This window comes from Hyperolius riggenbachi, chromosome 8 (genome assembly GCF_040937935.1).
Source record: "Hyperolius riggenbachi isolate aHypRig1 chromosome 8, aHypRig1.pri, whole genome shotgun sequence".
Lineage (NCBI taxonomy): Eukaryota > Metazoa > Chordata > Amphibia > Anura > Hyperoliidae > Hyperolius > Hyperolius riggenbachi.
In genome coordinates this window covers 20,376,505-20,390,541 of record NC_090653.1, presented here as the reverse complement: position 1 = coordinate 20,390,541, position 14,037 = coordinate 20,376,505, and positions in this window count along the sequence as shown.

Sequence of the window (14,037 nt, the reverse complement as noted above, 5' to 3'; positions counted from 1 at the left end):
AAATCATTTTAAGAAAGACATAGTAAGGTGAGATGATTCATGTAAATGTGCCCAGGATGTGCACATTAAGGTAACATTGCAGCCAGTAAGTTTATCCCTACAATTTACAACACATAAAAATCCTTCTACTCTTCCAACAGGTTTAGTAGGCCACTGTCAGCACTAAACATTAGTCATCCTTACAAAAGCATAAATATTAAATATACATATATGAACAACTATTGTGGTATTTAAACTTTCTTAGGAGTTGCCAACTCTGACCATCACAAATGCATTAGCAGATATTCGCAATTTATCAGTATAACTTTTTCCTATGCAGTGTTACTAATATGTATCTCAGAATATAGATTAAAGCCACCACACAGTAGGGACAGCTTGATTTATTGGGAATTACATGTGTTCAGAATGGTGGGGATAAAAACTGTGACAACACAGCATGAACATATTTAGGTAGGGAAGTCAGTAGGTGGATAAAGCAGACTGGGTGTAGTTTACTAAAAAAAAGATGCAAAGGAATCTGGAAGTAAAATGGAGTGCTAACTAAGAGAAACCAGTTAGAAAACTTATTTTTTTCTACCCCAGAAAGGAGATTGGTTGCTTTGAACAGCTGCTTGACTTTTGCTTGTATTTTCCTTGCACCACTTAAGATAAATCTTCCCCACTGCATCACATTATCTCTAATTATCCTCCTCCATCAGTTCAAGCTGCCAGCTCAGTGCTGCTCCTCTATGATCCGGTAGTGATCTACAATGGGGCAGCACGTGTGGGAACATAGCAGCCATGACAGCTGCTCTAACAACAATATCCAGTCTTCCATCACTGCTTATCTCCCATGCACAGCTCTTATCACTGGGTCATTGGACAGCACTGCTAATCTCCTCCTGGAAGAGCAGGAGCTGGAAGATAGATTTAAAAATAAACATCAGTCTTGTATGATCTATAACATAGATTTAATCAGTAGAGATCAAATTAGACAACATAGTAACTTTGCATTAGAACAATCTGTTTGAACAATCAGAACATCATATTATTACCCGACAATGCCAGATTGATGAAACTGAATCTCTGATAATGCATCTTGTGAATTGTCAATCTTCATTAAGTCTGTACCAATCTGATCTATTGAAAAAATTGGTCAACTGATTGAATTGTTTATTGTTGTGAACAGAACATCTTTAGGAATGCTTAGTTAGGAGCTGATACTTTGGCCTCAATTCTGGTAGGGTTTTCAAGCAAATTACCCCATGTACAGTAATATACCACATGCAATAATGACATTTAGCAATTCTGGTAGATTTTAGTTATGTTTTACCACATACGGTACATTTTAGTCATGCATTACTGCATGCTGTAAATTATGCAGTAATTTGTGTGCAGTAATTTGCATTCATTTTACCGAAAATTATTATCTTTTAGGAAATTAGGGGGCATGTTAGCACATAATTTACTGATCAATTTAAGACCTGTCTGTACCTGGCGGTAAAGTCAATTTATATTCATTTTGCAGTTTTTAGAGGAGTTCCTATTGCTGTTTTAGTGGATTTCCTACTCAGGCTGTGTAATAGAAAAGAATAGTACAAATAAAACTCCAAATGTTTACTTATTTATTTTTTATAGTGGATGCCTATAAATATTATTTTCATAGGTTGCTACAGAATCAAATACACCTTCCCCCTTCAAAAAAAGAAAAATAATTCCAAAGACTATCCTAAATTATAAAAGACAATTAAAGACTACTATCATTTATTTACTTCATGCTTACCGCTGAAGCACTGCACATTTTGCCGCACTTTATGCATTTACCGCTCGCTTTACCGCATGTTTGGAAATTGCGGAAAAATATCTCAGAATTGCTACAAAAGAGGCAAATACTGCATGAGGGCCCGTATGCAATTAACCTTTTCTCCTGAGTTCTCTCCTAGGTGATAATTTGAAATGTGTCACTAAAATGCCTTTTAAGCCACCAGAAAGCAAGAAAATACTCAAAATAATGTTGATAGTACTTTATCATTTACTCTTTGGCACCTTTATTTTTTTAGTTTAAAAGTGTTGGGAAGTTATTTTAAAAAGAAGATAAAAAATTCTCTCCTAGGAGAAAACTCAGGTGGAAAAGTGAATTGCATATGGCCCGAAGTATTTTACTGACAAAAAAATATTTACCAGAATTGCGGCCTTTGTCTGATAAATGAATACAGCAGGAGTGGAGGTCAGTATTCTTGTGTTTTCTGATGTATTTACTATCAAATACATTATATGTTTTATTTCAGGTACCTGATAAGGACATGACTAAACTGGTAAATTCTGTCCTACGTGACGTAAGTGTCTGTTTTTTTCCTTTACAAGTAAATAAGTGCTAGTTTATTGGAGATCCTAAAGTATATATAAAAAAGTATGTATTCTGCACCAATAAAAGACTCTGCAGAAAATAATTAGCCAGATCAGTAGTGAGTCACTGCCGGATGGAGTTAAAAAATATATACATTGTAAGGCTTGGTGGTGTATTCTCCACAGTCAGCATGCAACGCATGAGCTGGCGTGGAGGAGGTACACACACTAGCACAAGGAAACAGGCTATCCCTAGTATAGTGGAGGGGAGGACTGACTCCAATAGGAGATTGTGGCGCACAGAGCCGGTGCAGATCTGACAGCCACAAACAATGCTTTCGTTATAACGTCTCAGCGCAAAGTAGCGCTGAGCGCATAAACCAGAACTGAGGAGATCTGGACAGGTAGACAGAATGAACGCTTGCTAGCTAGCGGCTACTTAGCGACAGCAAGCGTCCAAAACCAGACAGACTGGAATGAGGCAGCCAATGCGATGCGGCGATGGCGTGCCTCACAAAGACAGGACAGGATAGTCAGAAAATAGCAGGATTGAGATAGAAGAACGTAACACAGATAAATATACAATAAGTATGTTTTCCTAGCGTATTACAATTACAGCTATCAATGAAACTATTTGTTACGTCTGACTAACATATGTATATATCGGCAATGAACCGATATATGACATAAGCAGGAACGCTGACTAGGAATGGAGTAACACAGGGAACAGGACTCAGAAGGATTCGCTATCTCTTCGCAGAGATGAACGCAATCCACAAACAGTAACAGAACAGGATTCAGAAGGATTCGTTATCTCTTCGCAGAGATGAACGCAATCCACAAACGGTAACAGGACAGGATTCAGAAGGATTCGTTATCTCTTCGCAGAGATGAACGCAATCCACAAACAGAACCAGGAGCAGGGTAACTACCTCAGCACGGGTGGTCACGGTACGCGCAACCTACCAAAACGTGCTGGAAAGCTGACTAACTGCACACAGGATATAAACAGTTCGTGTACGTATACATCAGCGACACTGATGTATCACGTAACACAAATACAAGGAAAATAATAAACGTGCTGGTATGCATATATATTGGCAATGAACCAATATATGATGCAAAGACCAGCAAAGTATCTTTATAACAAGAAACACGATCGGGGGCTAAAGCGACAGCAAGACAGGCTTAGGCTGAAGCTATGAAAACCCAAGGAAACCCTGCAGGAAGCAGATCTTTATACTGAGGTCATCCAATGGGAGCAGACATGCAGATTCCCACACAGGTGAATGATAATCAGTCACAAGCTGACAGCAGGGAAAAACAGACAAAGCTATACAGCTTGCATGGAAATAGATCAGAACTGCCTGAGCTGCAGCACTACTTCCAGCAATAGCTGCTGCAGCAGCGATCATTACAGTACCCCCGCCTTTAAAAGTGGATTCCAGACGCTTTTCAAAACTGAAATTTCCAACAAAACAGTCTGACTGATAATTCATGATGACCGGGACAGCCCGGCAAGACCGAATTCCAGAATCAGTCCCCACAAGACTGGACCCATCAGAACCAGAACCTACAGAACCATGCCCATCAGTACTACAAGCCCCAGTGTGACACCCATCAGAACCATGATTTCCAGAAGAAAGCCCTCCGAAACTCCCTGAGCGATACCCACCGCCTTCCAGGAACAGTTCAGAAACGCCAAAGCCTTTGCAATGCCCACCGGTACTGTCTTTACCAACACAAAACCCACTGTTGAACCAGTCCAAGGCACCAGGACAAGTTTTCTCAGAGACCTCCCAGAACACCTTGAAGCTCCAAAGAGATCCCCATAGGTCAGAATGCCCCTTAGGCTCACATGGAGAACTATCAAGAACCCCTATGGAACCTAGGGCAATTCCCGAGTCAGGGCCACAAGGACAAACATCAATATCAGGGCTTTCAGGGACCAGAACCATCTCTGGGCATGCAGGCAGACTGGCAATATCAGAACGTGTTCCCACTAAGGAAGCATCAGAGCACGCTAACACCTTAGACACACTTGGGCATTCTGGCACACAAAGAACATCTGGGCACACCGGCACAAGAGAAACCTCTGGGCATGTCAAGGAACTGTGAGCCTCAGGGTCAGCCAAGACAGGACCAAAACCAGGACTGGCCAAAAAAAAATCATCATGACTAAACTTCGCAACTACTGGACTTTTACACGAGAATGCTGGATCAGACTTAGATGTCGCTGATTCCAGCAAAGTCAGTAACAAATCAGATTCAGGGGCACTAACAAGACAGGACAAATCTTCTGATGTATGCACTGAACCAGACAGGGACTCCACAACTACCTCTGGACTGGACAGAGACTCATTTAATACACTGGATTGGAGCTCATGAGGCGCTGCAGAACAAGTCAGTATTGCAGCAGCCCCCACTGGACTAGGCAAAACTGAGGAATTCCCTGGACAGGAAGGGAACTCTGGAACCTCTGCCACAGCGGCCAGAGAACCAGAATCTTTCAGGATACAGGGCTGGGTTTCAGGAACACTCATCAGACCGGACTGAAATTCTGAGATTTCTATTATTTTGACCAGAGAATCAGAATTATCCATGTTACAGGGCAAGACTTCTGAAACATTCAGAGGACAGGGCTGGAGTTCCTCGGCTGTTACAACACTGGAGAGGGACTCAACATTGGTTAAATCAGACTGTGTACAGGGCAAGGTATCTGACACACTTGCTGACGAGGACAATATTTCAATGGCTTCTGCTTTGCTGGGCAGAAATTCATCAAGTTTTATTAGAGCAGACTGTAATTCCAAAACAGCTGCTAGACAAGTGAATATCACTGCAACACCAACTGAGGTAAGCAGTGCTTCAGCCTCCTCTGCTAGAGGGTTTAAAGTATCCAAAGTACTGGGTGAAGCATAAGACTCTGCGACCACAGCTTCACTGGACAGGATCACTGAACAGTCCATATTGCAGGGCAAAACCATGGAAGCACCTGCTGGACAGCATAATGATTCTGTGACCTGAGTTTCATTGGAGAGATCTACTGCACAATTCATGGTACAGGGCAAATTTATTGGAAAATTTTCTGAACAAGGTAATAATTCTGCGATTTCAGGTTCACATAGCAGATGCTCTGAGCTATTCACGAAACTAGAGCGAGGTGTAGAAACAGGAAGATCAAGACACAATGTTTGCGCATCTGAATCACCATTCATTTGTAAAATTGGAAAATTCAGATGCTGGGGTTCTGAGTTTACTAGACAGGATTGCTGGGACTCGGAAACTGATGTAGTGCATCTATTGGCATCTGCTGGATCAGACAGGAGTTGAACTTTATTAACACAGGTAATTTCTGCAGAAGTGTTTGCAGAGACAGGCAAGATTTTTCTGGTGTCTGTTTCACTAAACAAAGAGTCATGAGTACTGGCTAGGCTGGACTCGGAAGTCAGCAGGACCTCTGGATTCTCTGCTGAGAAATTTGCGCAGGGCAAGGTTAAGAATGTATCAGTGGCTTCTGTTTTACTGGGAAGTAACACTGAGTTATCCATGGTACAGGGTGGAATTGCAGGAACTTCAATTTCACACAAAAAGAGCTCCGAATCACCTGCTGAATCAGCCAAAGGTGCTGAAGCAGGCGGGTCAGAACGCCAAATTTGCGAATTCGGAGTCACATAAAAATCATCCAAAATCAGTTCCCACACATCAATCAAGGGAGCCACACAGTCATACCTACACACACCAGCCTCTATTAGGTTATAGGCTGACTTAATGCATGCGTTCAATACCATTTCACTTTTTGCACTGTAAAATTGACAAAATGAACTTGAATCATTCTTCCATTCACAGACCAGGGCTTCCATCTCTCCCCTCTCGAATGGAGGATCCCATGCATACTTAACAGCGAAACATTTAGGCTGATCACAGTCTGCAGATATGATTGTGGCAGGCACATGTATAGGGTTAATTAGCAGGTGATTGGCAGATTCCTTATTCTTAAGAATTTCCAATACCTGTAGCAAGTGTTGAACTGTAGTGTATGCAAACTTCCCTTGGTTCACAAATAAGTTGATTTGTTCAATACTCTGTAATATCTCATCATAATCATACTCAGATAATTCTTTTAAACAAAAATCTTTATTTTCCCTAGCCAGGGAGGAAAGTTCATTAGTAGTTTCATAAGTCCATTTAACTCCCCTGAAAGACAATTGCATTTCATTATCTGTTAATGGCAGAATCTCATTATAGGTCTCAGTCGCTAAGGATAATGATTCTGCAGATTGGACACGTTTCTTAGAACGTTTGCGTTTTGCCTTTGACCTTGCGGTTTTTGGTGATTTATTCAAAGCTGCAGGAAAATTATCAGTAACACTTTCTGCTTGCTGCTCATTCTTGCAAGCAATTGAAGGAGCAGCTGATTGGCCTGCTGCCAGGAGTTCATTAAGAGGAAAAGGCAATGGATCTATGCGCAACCAGTTATGGATCACAAACGCTAGAAATTCCAGCGGTCTATCTTTTAAATCGGAATGATTGAGAACATCAAATGCCCACTGGAATAATTCCCCTTTAAACAAAATATAACTTAGTTGGAGTGCCCAGGTTGAAACAGGAGTCGCTTGGAGATCAGGATTGGTCAGGAACCTGGCACATTCAGAGAAAAACTCATTTTCTGTTTCAGAGCTAAGTTCTTCAAATTTCTTAAAGGAACAGGAACCATAATTAACAGTGTCATACTTTCTGGGAATCCCCCCCCACAATGGGGATTGGTAATGGGGTTTTCATAATGTAAGGCTTGGTGGTGTATTCTCCACAGTCAGCATGCAACGCATGAGCTGGCGTGGAGGAGGTACACACACTAGCACAAGGAAACAGGCTATCCCTAGTATAGTGGAGGGGAGGACTGACTCCAATAGGAGATTGTGGCGCACAGAGCCGGTGCAGATCTGACAGCCACAAACAATGCTTTCGTTATAACGTCTCAGCGCAAAGTAGCGCTGAGCGCATAAACCAGAACTGAGGAGATCTGGACAGGTAGACAGAATGAACGCTTGCTAGCTAGCGGCTACTTAGCGACAGCAAGCGTCCAAAACCAGACAGACTGGAATGAGGCAGCCAATGCGATGCGGCGATGGCGTGCCTCACAAAGACAGGACAGGATAGTCAGAAAATAGCAGGATTGAGATAGAAGAACGTAACACAGATAAATATACAATAAGTATGTTTTCCTAGCGTATTACAATTACAGCTATCAATGAAACTATTTGTTACGTCTGACTAACATATGTATATATCGGCAATGAACCGATATATGACATAAGCAGGAACGCTGACTAGGAATGGAGTAACACAGGGAACAGGACTCAGAAGGATTCGCTATCTCTTCGCAGAGATGAACGCAATCCACAAACAGTAACAGAACAGGATTCAGAAGGATTCGTTATCTCTTCGCAGAGATGAACGCAATCCACAAACGGTAACAGGACAGGATTCAGAAGGATTCGTTATCTCTTCGCAGAGATGAACGCAATCCACAAACAGAACCAGGAGCAGGGTAACTACCTCAGCACGGGTGGTCACGGTACGCGCAACCTACCAAAACGTGCTGGAAAGCTGACTAACTGCACACAGGATATAAACAGTTCGTGTACGTATACATCAGCGACACTGATGTATCACGTAACACAAATACAAGGAAAATAATAAACGTGCTGGTATGCATATATATTGGCAATGAACCAATATATGATGCAAAGACCAGCAAAGTATCTTTATAACAAGAAACACGATCGGGGGCTAAAGCGACAGCAAGACAGGCTTAGGCTGAAGCTATGAAAACCCAAGGAAACCCTGCAGGAAGCAGATCTTTATACTGAGGTCATCCAATGGGAGCAGACATGCAGATTCCCACACAGGTGAATGATAATCAGTCACAAGCTGACAGCAGGGAAAAACAGACAAAGCTATACAGCTTGCATGGAAATAGATCAGAACTGCCTGAGCTGCAGCACTACTTCCAGCAATAGCTGCTGCAGCAGCGATCATTACATACATACAGTATATATATATATATATATATATATATATATATATATATATATATATATATATATATATATATATATATATATATATATATATATATACACATTATATATATATATATATATATATATATATATATATATATATATATATATATATATGTATATATATATATTTATCCTACTAATATAATAAATGGGAAAGTTCGGATGTTTGGATGTTTGGATACTTGGATGTTTGGATGTTTGTTACTCGATCTCGCAAAAACGGCTGAATGGATTTGAATGAAATTTGGCACACACATAGTACATTACCTGGAATAAAGTGTAGGATACTTTTATTCCCATGACCAAAAAAGGGGCGGAGACAAATACAAATTTCACTGGAAAATGTAAACTGCAGCCATTCTTACACTGTTACTGGTAGGTTTCTCAAACTTTGCACAGTTGGTCGCTGGGTGAATGGGATGAATATTCAGAAAGGTGGGTGCAGTCTATAAAAGCCAATCAAAATTCACCTATTGATTTTCAAGTAGAGTTGGGCCGAACGGTTCGCCTGCAAACGGTTCCAGGCGAACTTTGGGGGTTCGCGTTCGCCTGCATTAGGCGAACTTTTGCGGAAGTTCGATTCGCCCCATAATGCTCTATTGAGCAAAATTTTGACCCTCCATATCACTGTCAGCAGACATGTTTTTGTCAAACACACTGCTCTCAGTGCTAGAGAAACCCCCCACCCTCCCTCCCTTCCTTCAAGCTAGGTCCTTTATACCATTTGACTCAGTTGTCTGCCTACACTAATTAGTTATGGGACAGCTGCTACACACTCTGCTAGGGAGATTTTAATTGGCCTCCCTCCTTGCTTCTACCTATTCCCTCCTACCGGAGGGAGGAGGGTCTCTTCTGCCAGGGAATTATACTATTTTAAAAACCAGTATACATCATAACATAGCTGGGAATTGAACCCAGATCTCACTGTGCTCACCGTGTGGTGGGCACGTCACCCTAAGCACTGTACCACTACAGTAGTAAGTGAAGCTAGCCTAAAATGTACCATTTATGCTCAATGCAATAGAACCATTAGGTTGCTTAAAGGAGAACTGTAGTGAGAGGTATATGGAGGCTGCCATATTGATTTCCTTTTAAGCTATACCAGTTACCTGGCAGCCCTGCTGATCTATTTGGCTGCAGTAGTGTGAATCACACCAGAAACAAGCATGCAGCTAATCTTGTCAGATCTTACAAAAATGTCAAACACCAGATCTGCTGCATGCTTGTTCAGGGTCTAGGGCTAAAAGTATTGGAGGCAGAGGATCTGCAGGATAGCCAGGTAACTGGTATTGCTTAAAAGGAAATCAATATGGTAGCCTCCATATACCTTTCACTACAGTTCTCCTTTAAAGGGAACCTTAACTGAGAGTGATATGGCTGTTTCCTGTAAACAATACCAGTTGCCTGGCAGTCCAGCTGATCTTTGTGACTGCAATAGTGGCTGAATCACACCCTGAAACAAGCATGCAGCTAATCCAGTCTGACTTCAGTCAGAGCACCTGATCTGCATGCTTGTTCAGGGGCTGTGGCTAAAAGTATTAGAGACACAGGATCAGCAGGCGATTCAGGCAACTCGTATTATTTTAAAAGGAAAAATCCATATCCTTCTCCGTTTAGGTTCCCTTTAAGGATTTGTAGCATAAAAGCCAACTCACATTGGCTGGGATTTGAACCTGGGTCTCACTGTGTCGTGGACAAGCACACTAACCACTGTACCATATGAAGCTGGCCTAAAATTGACCATTTATGCTCAATACAAGAGAAAAAGTAGACAAGACAAATAACATTTATATCACTCTTTTCTCCTGGCAGACTCAAAGCACCAGAGCTGCAGCCACTAGGGAATGCTCTATAGGCAGTAGCAGTGTTAGGAACACTTGCCTAAGGTCTCCTACTGAATAGGTGCTGGCTTACTGAACAGACAGAGCTGAGATTTGAACTTTGGTCTCCTTTGTCAGAGGCAGCACCCTTATCCATTACACCATGCAGCCACTGCTTACAGATATTTAGCCAGACATGGCCTTCTCTTTTGTGTTCAACAGTTGTCAAGAGAAAAATTAGACAAGATAGCAGTGTTAGGAAGACTTGCCTAAGGTCTCCTACTGAATAGGTGCTGGCTTACTGAACAGACAGAGCTGAGATTTGAACTCTGGTCTCCTTTGTCAGAGGCAGCGCCCTTTCCATTACACCATGCAGCCACTGCTTACAGATATTTAGCCAGACATGGCCTTCTCTTTTGTGTTCAGCTGTCCAAAGAGAACCCCAGATAGCCAGGTAGATTCATATTTCTCTCTCTTCCTAACACTGCTACTGCCTATAGAGCATGCCCTAGTGGCTGCAGCTCTGGCCCTTTGAGTCCGCCAGGAGAAAAGTGTGATATAAATGTTATTTGTCTTGTCTACTTTTTCTCTTGTATTGAGCATAAATAGTAAATTTTAGGCCAGCTTCAGTTGGTATAGTGGTTAGTGTGCTTGCCCACCATACAGTGAGACCCAGGTTCAAATCCCAGCCAATGTGAGTTGGCTTTTATACTACAAATCCTTAAAGGGAACCTAAACGGAGAAGGATATGGATTTTTCCTTTTAAATTAATACGAGTTGCCTGAATCGCCTGCTGATCCTGTGTCTCTAATACTTTTAGCCACAGCCCCTGAACAAGCATGCAGATCAGGTGCTCTGACTGAAGTCAGACTGGATTAGCTGCATGCTAGTTTCAGGGTGTGATTCAGCCACTATTGCAGTCACAAAGATCAGCTGGACTGCCAGGCAACTGGTATTGTTTACAGGAAACAGCCATATCACTCTCAGTTAGGGCCCATTCACACTTAGAACCGCAGAACGCTGGAGATTACCGCCGGCGTTTTGCGGGAGTGATTTTCCTGCGATTATCGCGGAAAAATCACTGGACACTGCAGCGGTTTTGGAGTGATCACGATTAGTGTGCTTTGCACGCTAATCCCGATCGCAAATCGCAGAACGCTCGTCGCCGGCAAACCGCTGCATGCAGCGCGGTTGCGGTTATCGCTAACCGCAACCACGGCAGTGAGAACACTGCCATTCGCTACATTGTGTAGCGGTTCTTGCAGAACCGCTAGCGGTTTGCCGTGAGCGGGAATCGTGCGATTCCCGCTCAAGTGTGAATGGGCCCTTAAGGTTCCCTTTAAAGGAGAACTGTAGTGAAAGGTATATGGAGGCTACCATATTGATTTCCTTTTAAGCAATACCAGTTACCTGGCTATCCTGCTGATCCTCTGCCTCCAATACTTTTAGCCCTAGACCCTGAACAAGCATGCAGCAGATCTGGTGTTTGACATTTTTGTAAGATCTGACAAGATTAGCTGCATGCTTGTTTCTGGTGTGATTCACACTACTGCAGCCAAATAGATCAGCAGGGCTGCCAGGCAACTGGTATAGCTTAAAAGGAAATCAATATGGCAGCCTCCATATACCTCTCACTACAGTTCTCCTTTAAGCAACCTAATGGTTCTATTGCATTGAGCATAAATGGTACATTTTAGGCTAGCTTCACTTACTACTGTAGTGGTACAGTGCTTAGGGTGACGTGCCCACCACACAGTGAGATCTGGGTTTGATTCCCAGCTATGGTATGATGTATACTGGTTTTTAAAATAGTATAATTCCCTGGCAGAAGAGACCCTCCTCCCTCCGGTAGGAGGTAGAAGGGAGATTAAAATCTCCTTAGCAGAGTGTGTAGCAGCTGTCCCATAACTAATTAGTGTAGGCAGACAACTGAGTCAAATGGTATAAAGGACCTTGCTTGGAGGAGGGAGGGTGGGCGGATCCTCCAGCAGTGATGTGTATTTCACTCAATTAGGTGTGGCTCCAAGTATTAGACCTAGTGTTGGGCGAACAGTGTTCGCCACTGTTCGGGTTCTGCAGAACATCACCCTGTTCGGGTGATGTTCGAGTTCGGCCGAACATCTGATGGTGTTCGGCCATATGGCCGAACTAAGAGCGCATGGCCGAACGTTCGGCTAGCGCTGTGATTGGCCGAACGGGTCACGTGTAGTGTTGGGCGAACATCTAGATGTTCGGGTTCGGGCCGAACATGGTCGCGATGTTTGGGTGTTCAAGCCGAACTCCGAACATAATGGAAGTCAATGGGGACCCGAACTTTCGGGCTTTGTAAAGCCTCCTTACATGCTACATACCCCAAATTTACAGGGTATGTGCACCTTGGGAGTGGGTACAAGAGGAAAAAAATTAGCAAAAAGAGCTTATAGTTTTTGAGAAAATCGATTTTAAAGTTTCAAAGGGAAAACTGTCTTTTAAATGCGGGAAATGTCTGTTTTCTTTGCACAGGTAACATGCTTTTTGTCGGCATGCAGTCATAAATGTAATACAGATAAGAGGTTCCAGGAAAAGGGACTGGTAACGCTAACCCAGCAGCAGCACACGTGATGGAACAGGAGGAGGGCGGCGCAGGAGGAGAAGGCCACGCTTTGAGACACAACAACCCAGGCCTTTCATGAGGACAAGAAGCGTGCGGATAGCAATTTGCATTTTGTCACCATGCAGTCATAAATGTAATACAGATGAGAGGTTCAATAAACAATAAACAGTAATTGGTGTTGTCCAGAATGCGCACAATGCGTAGGTCGCGTTCAATGCAGTCCTAGGCCGAAGAGGTCATAGCCTAGGGTCACAAAAACCTATTTATTTGGGCAATTTCAATGGTGGCGAGTCTGACGTACATAAATCGCAGCATTGGCCGTTAGCAACGTCTGAATCTCACGAAATGTCTCATGCAGGTAGAAGACATATTGTTAGACTTGGGTTCCCTACATCTCTGCAAACCAGAGTTACAGGGCTCCAAATTTGGTAAAATCCCCCATAGGCTTTCATTGAGCCTCCTATTTACAGTTCCAAAATCTCACATCTTTTCAAAGGGCAATTGCTCAGCAGTGGCAAATTTTCTAGCATTGTAGGGACCCTTAGGGGGAACATGACTGGTGAGTTTCGGGCACCTAGGCCAAAGAGGTCATAGCCTAGGGTCACCGTTCCAAAATCTCACACCATTTCAAAGGGCAATGGCTCAGCAGTGGCAAAACACACCAGTCATGATCCCCCTAAGAGTCCCTACAATGCTAGAAAATTTGGTACTGCTGAGCCATTGCCCTTTGAAAAGATGTGAGATTTTGGAAAGTGAAATAGGGAGGCAATGAAAGCCTATGGGGGATTTTACCAATTTTGGAGCCCTGTAACTCTGGTTTGCAGAGATGTAGAGACCCCATCTTTGGAATCCAAGTCTAACAATATGTCTTCTACCTGCATGAGACATTTCGTGAGATTCAGACGTTGCTAACGGCCATTGCTGCGATTTATGTACGTCAGACTCGCCACCATTGAAATAGCCCAAATAAACAGGTTTTTGTGACCCTAGGCTATGACCTCTTTGGCCTAGGGGCCCGAAACTCACCAGTCATGTTCCCCCTAAGGGTCCCTACAATGCTAGAAAATTTGCCACTGCTGAGCAATTGCCCTTTGAAAAGATGTGAGATTTTGGAAAGTGAAATAGGGAGGCAATGAAAGCCTATGGGGGATTTTACCAATTTTGGACCCCTGTAACCCTGGTTTGCAGAGATGTAGGGACCCCATCTTTG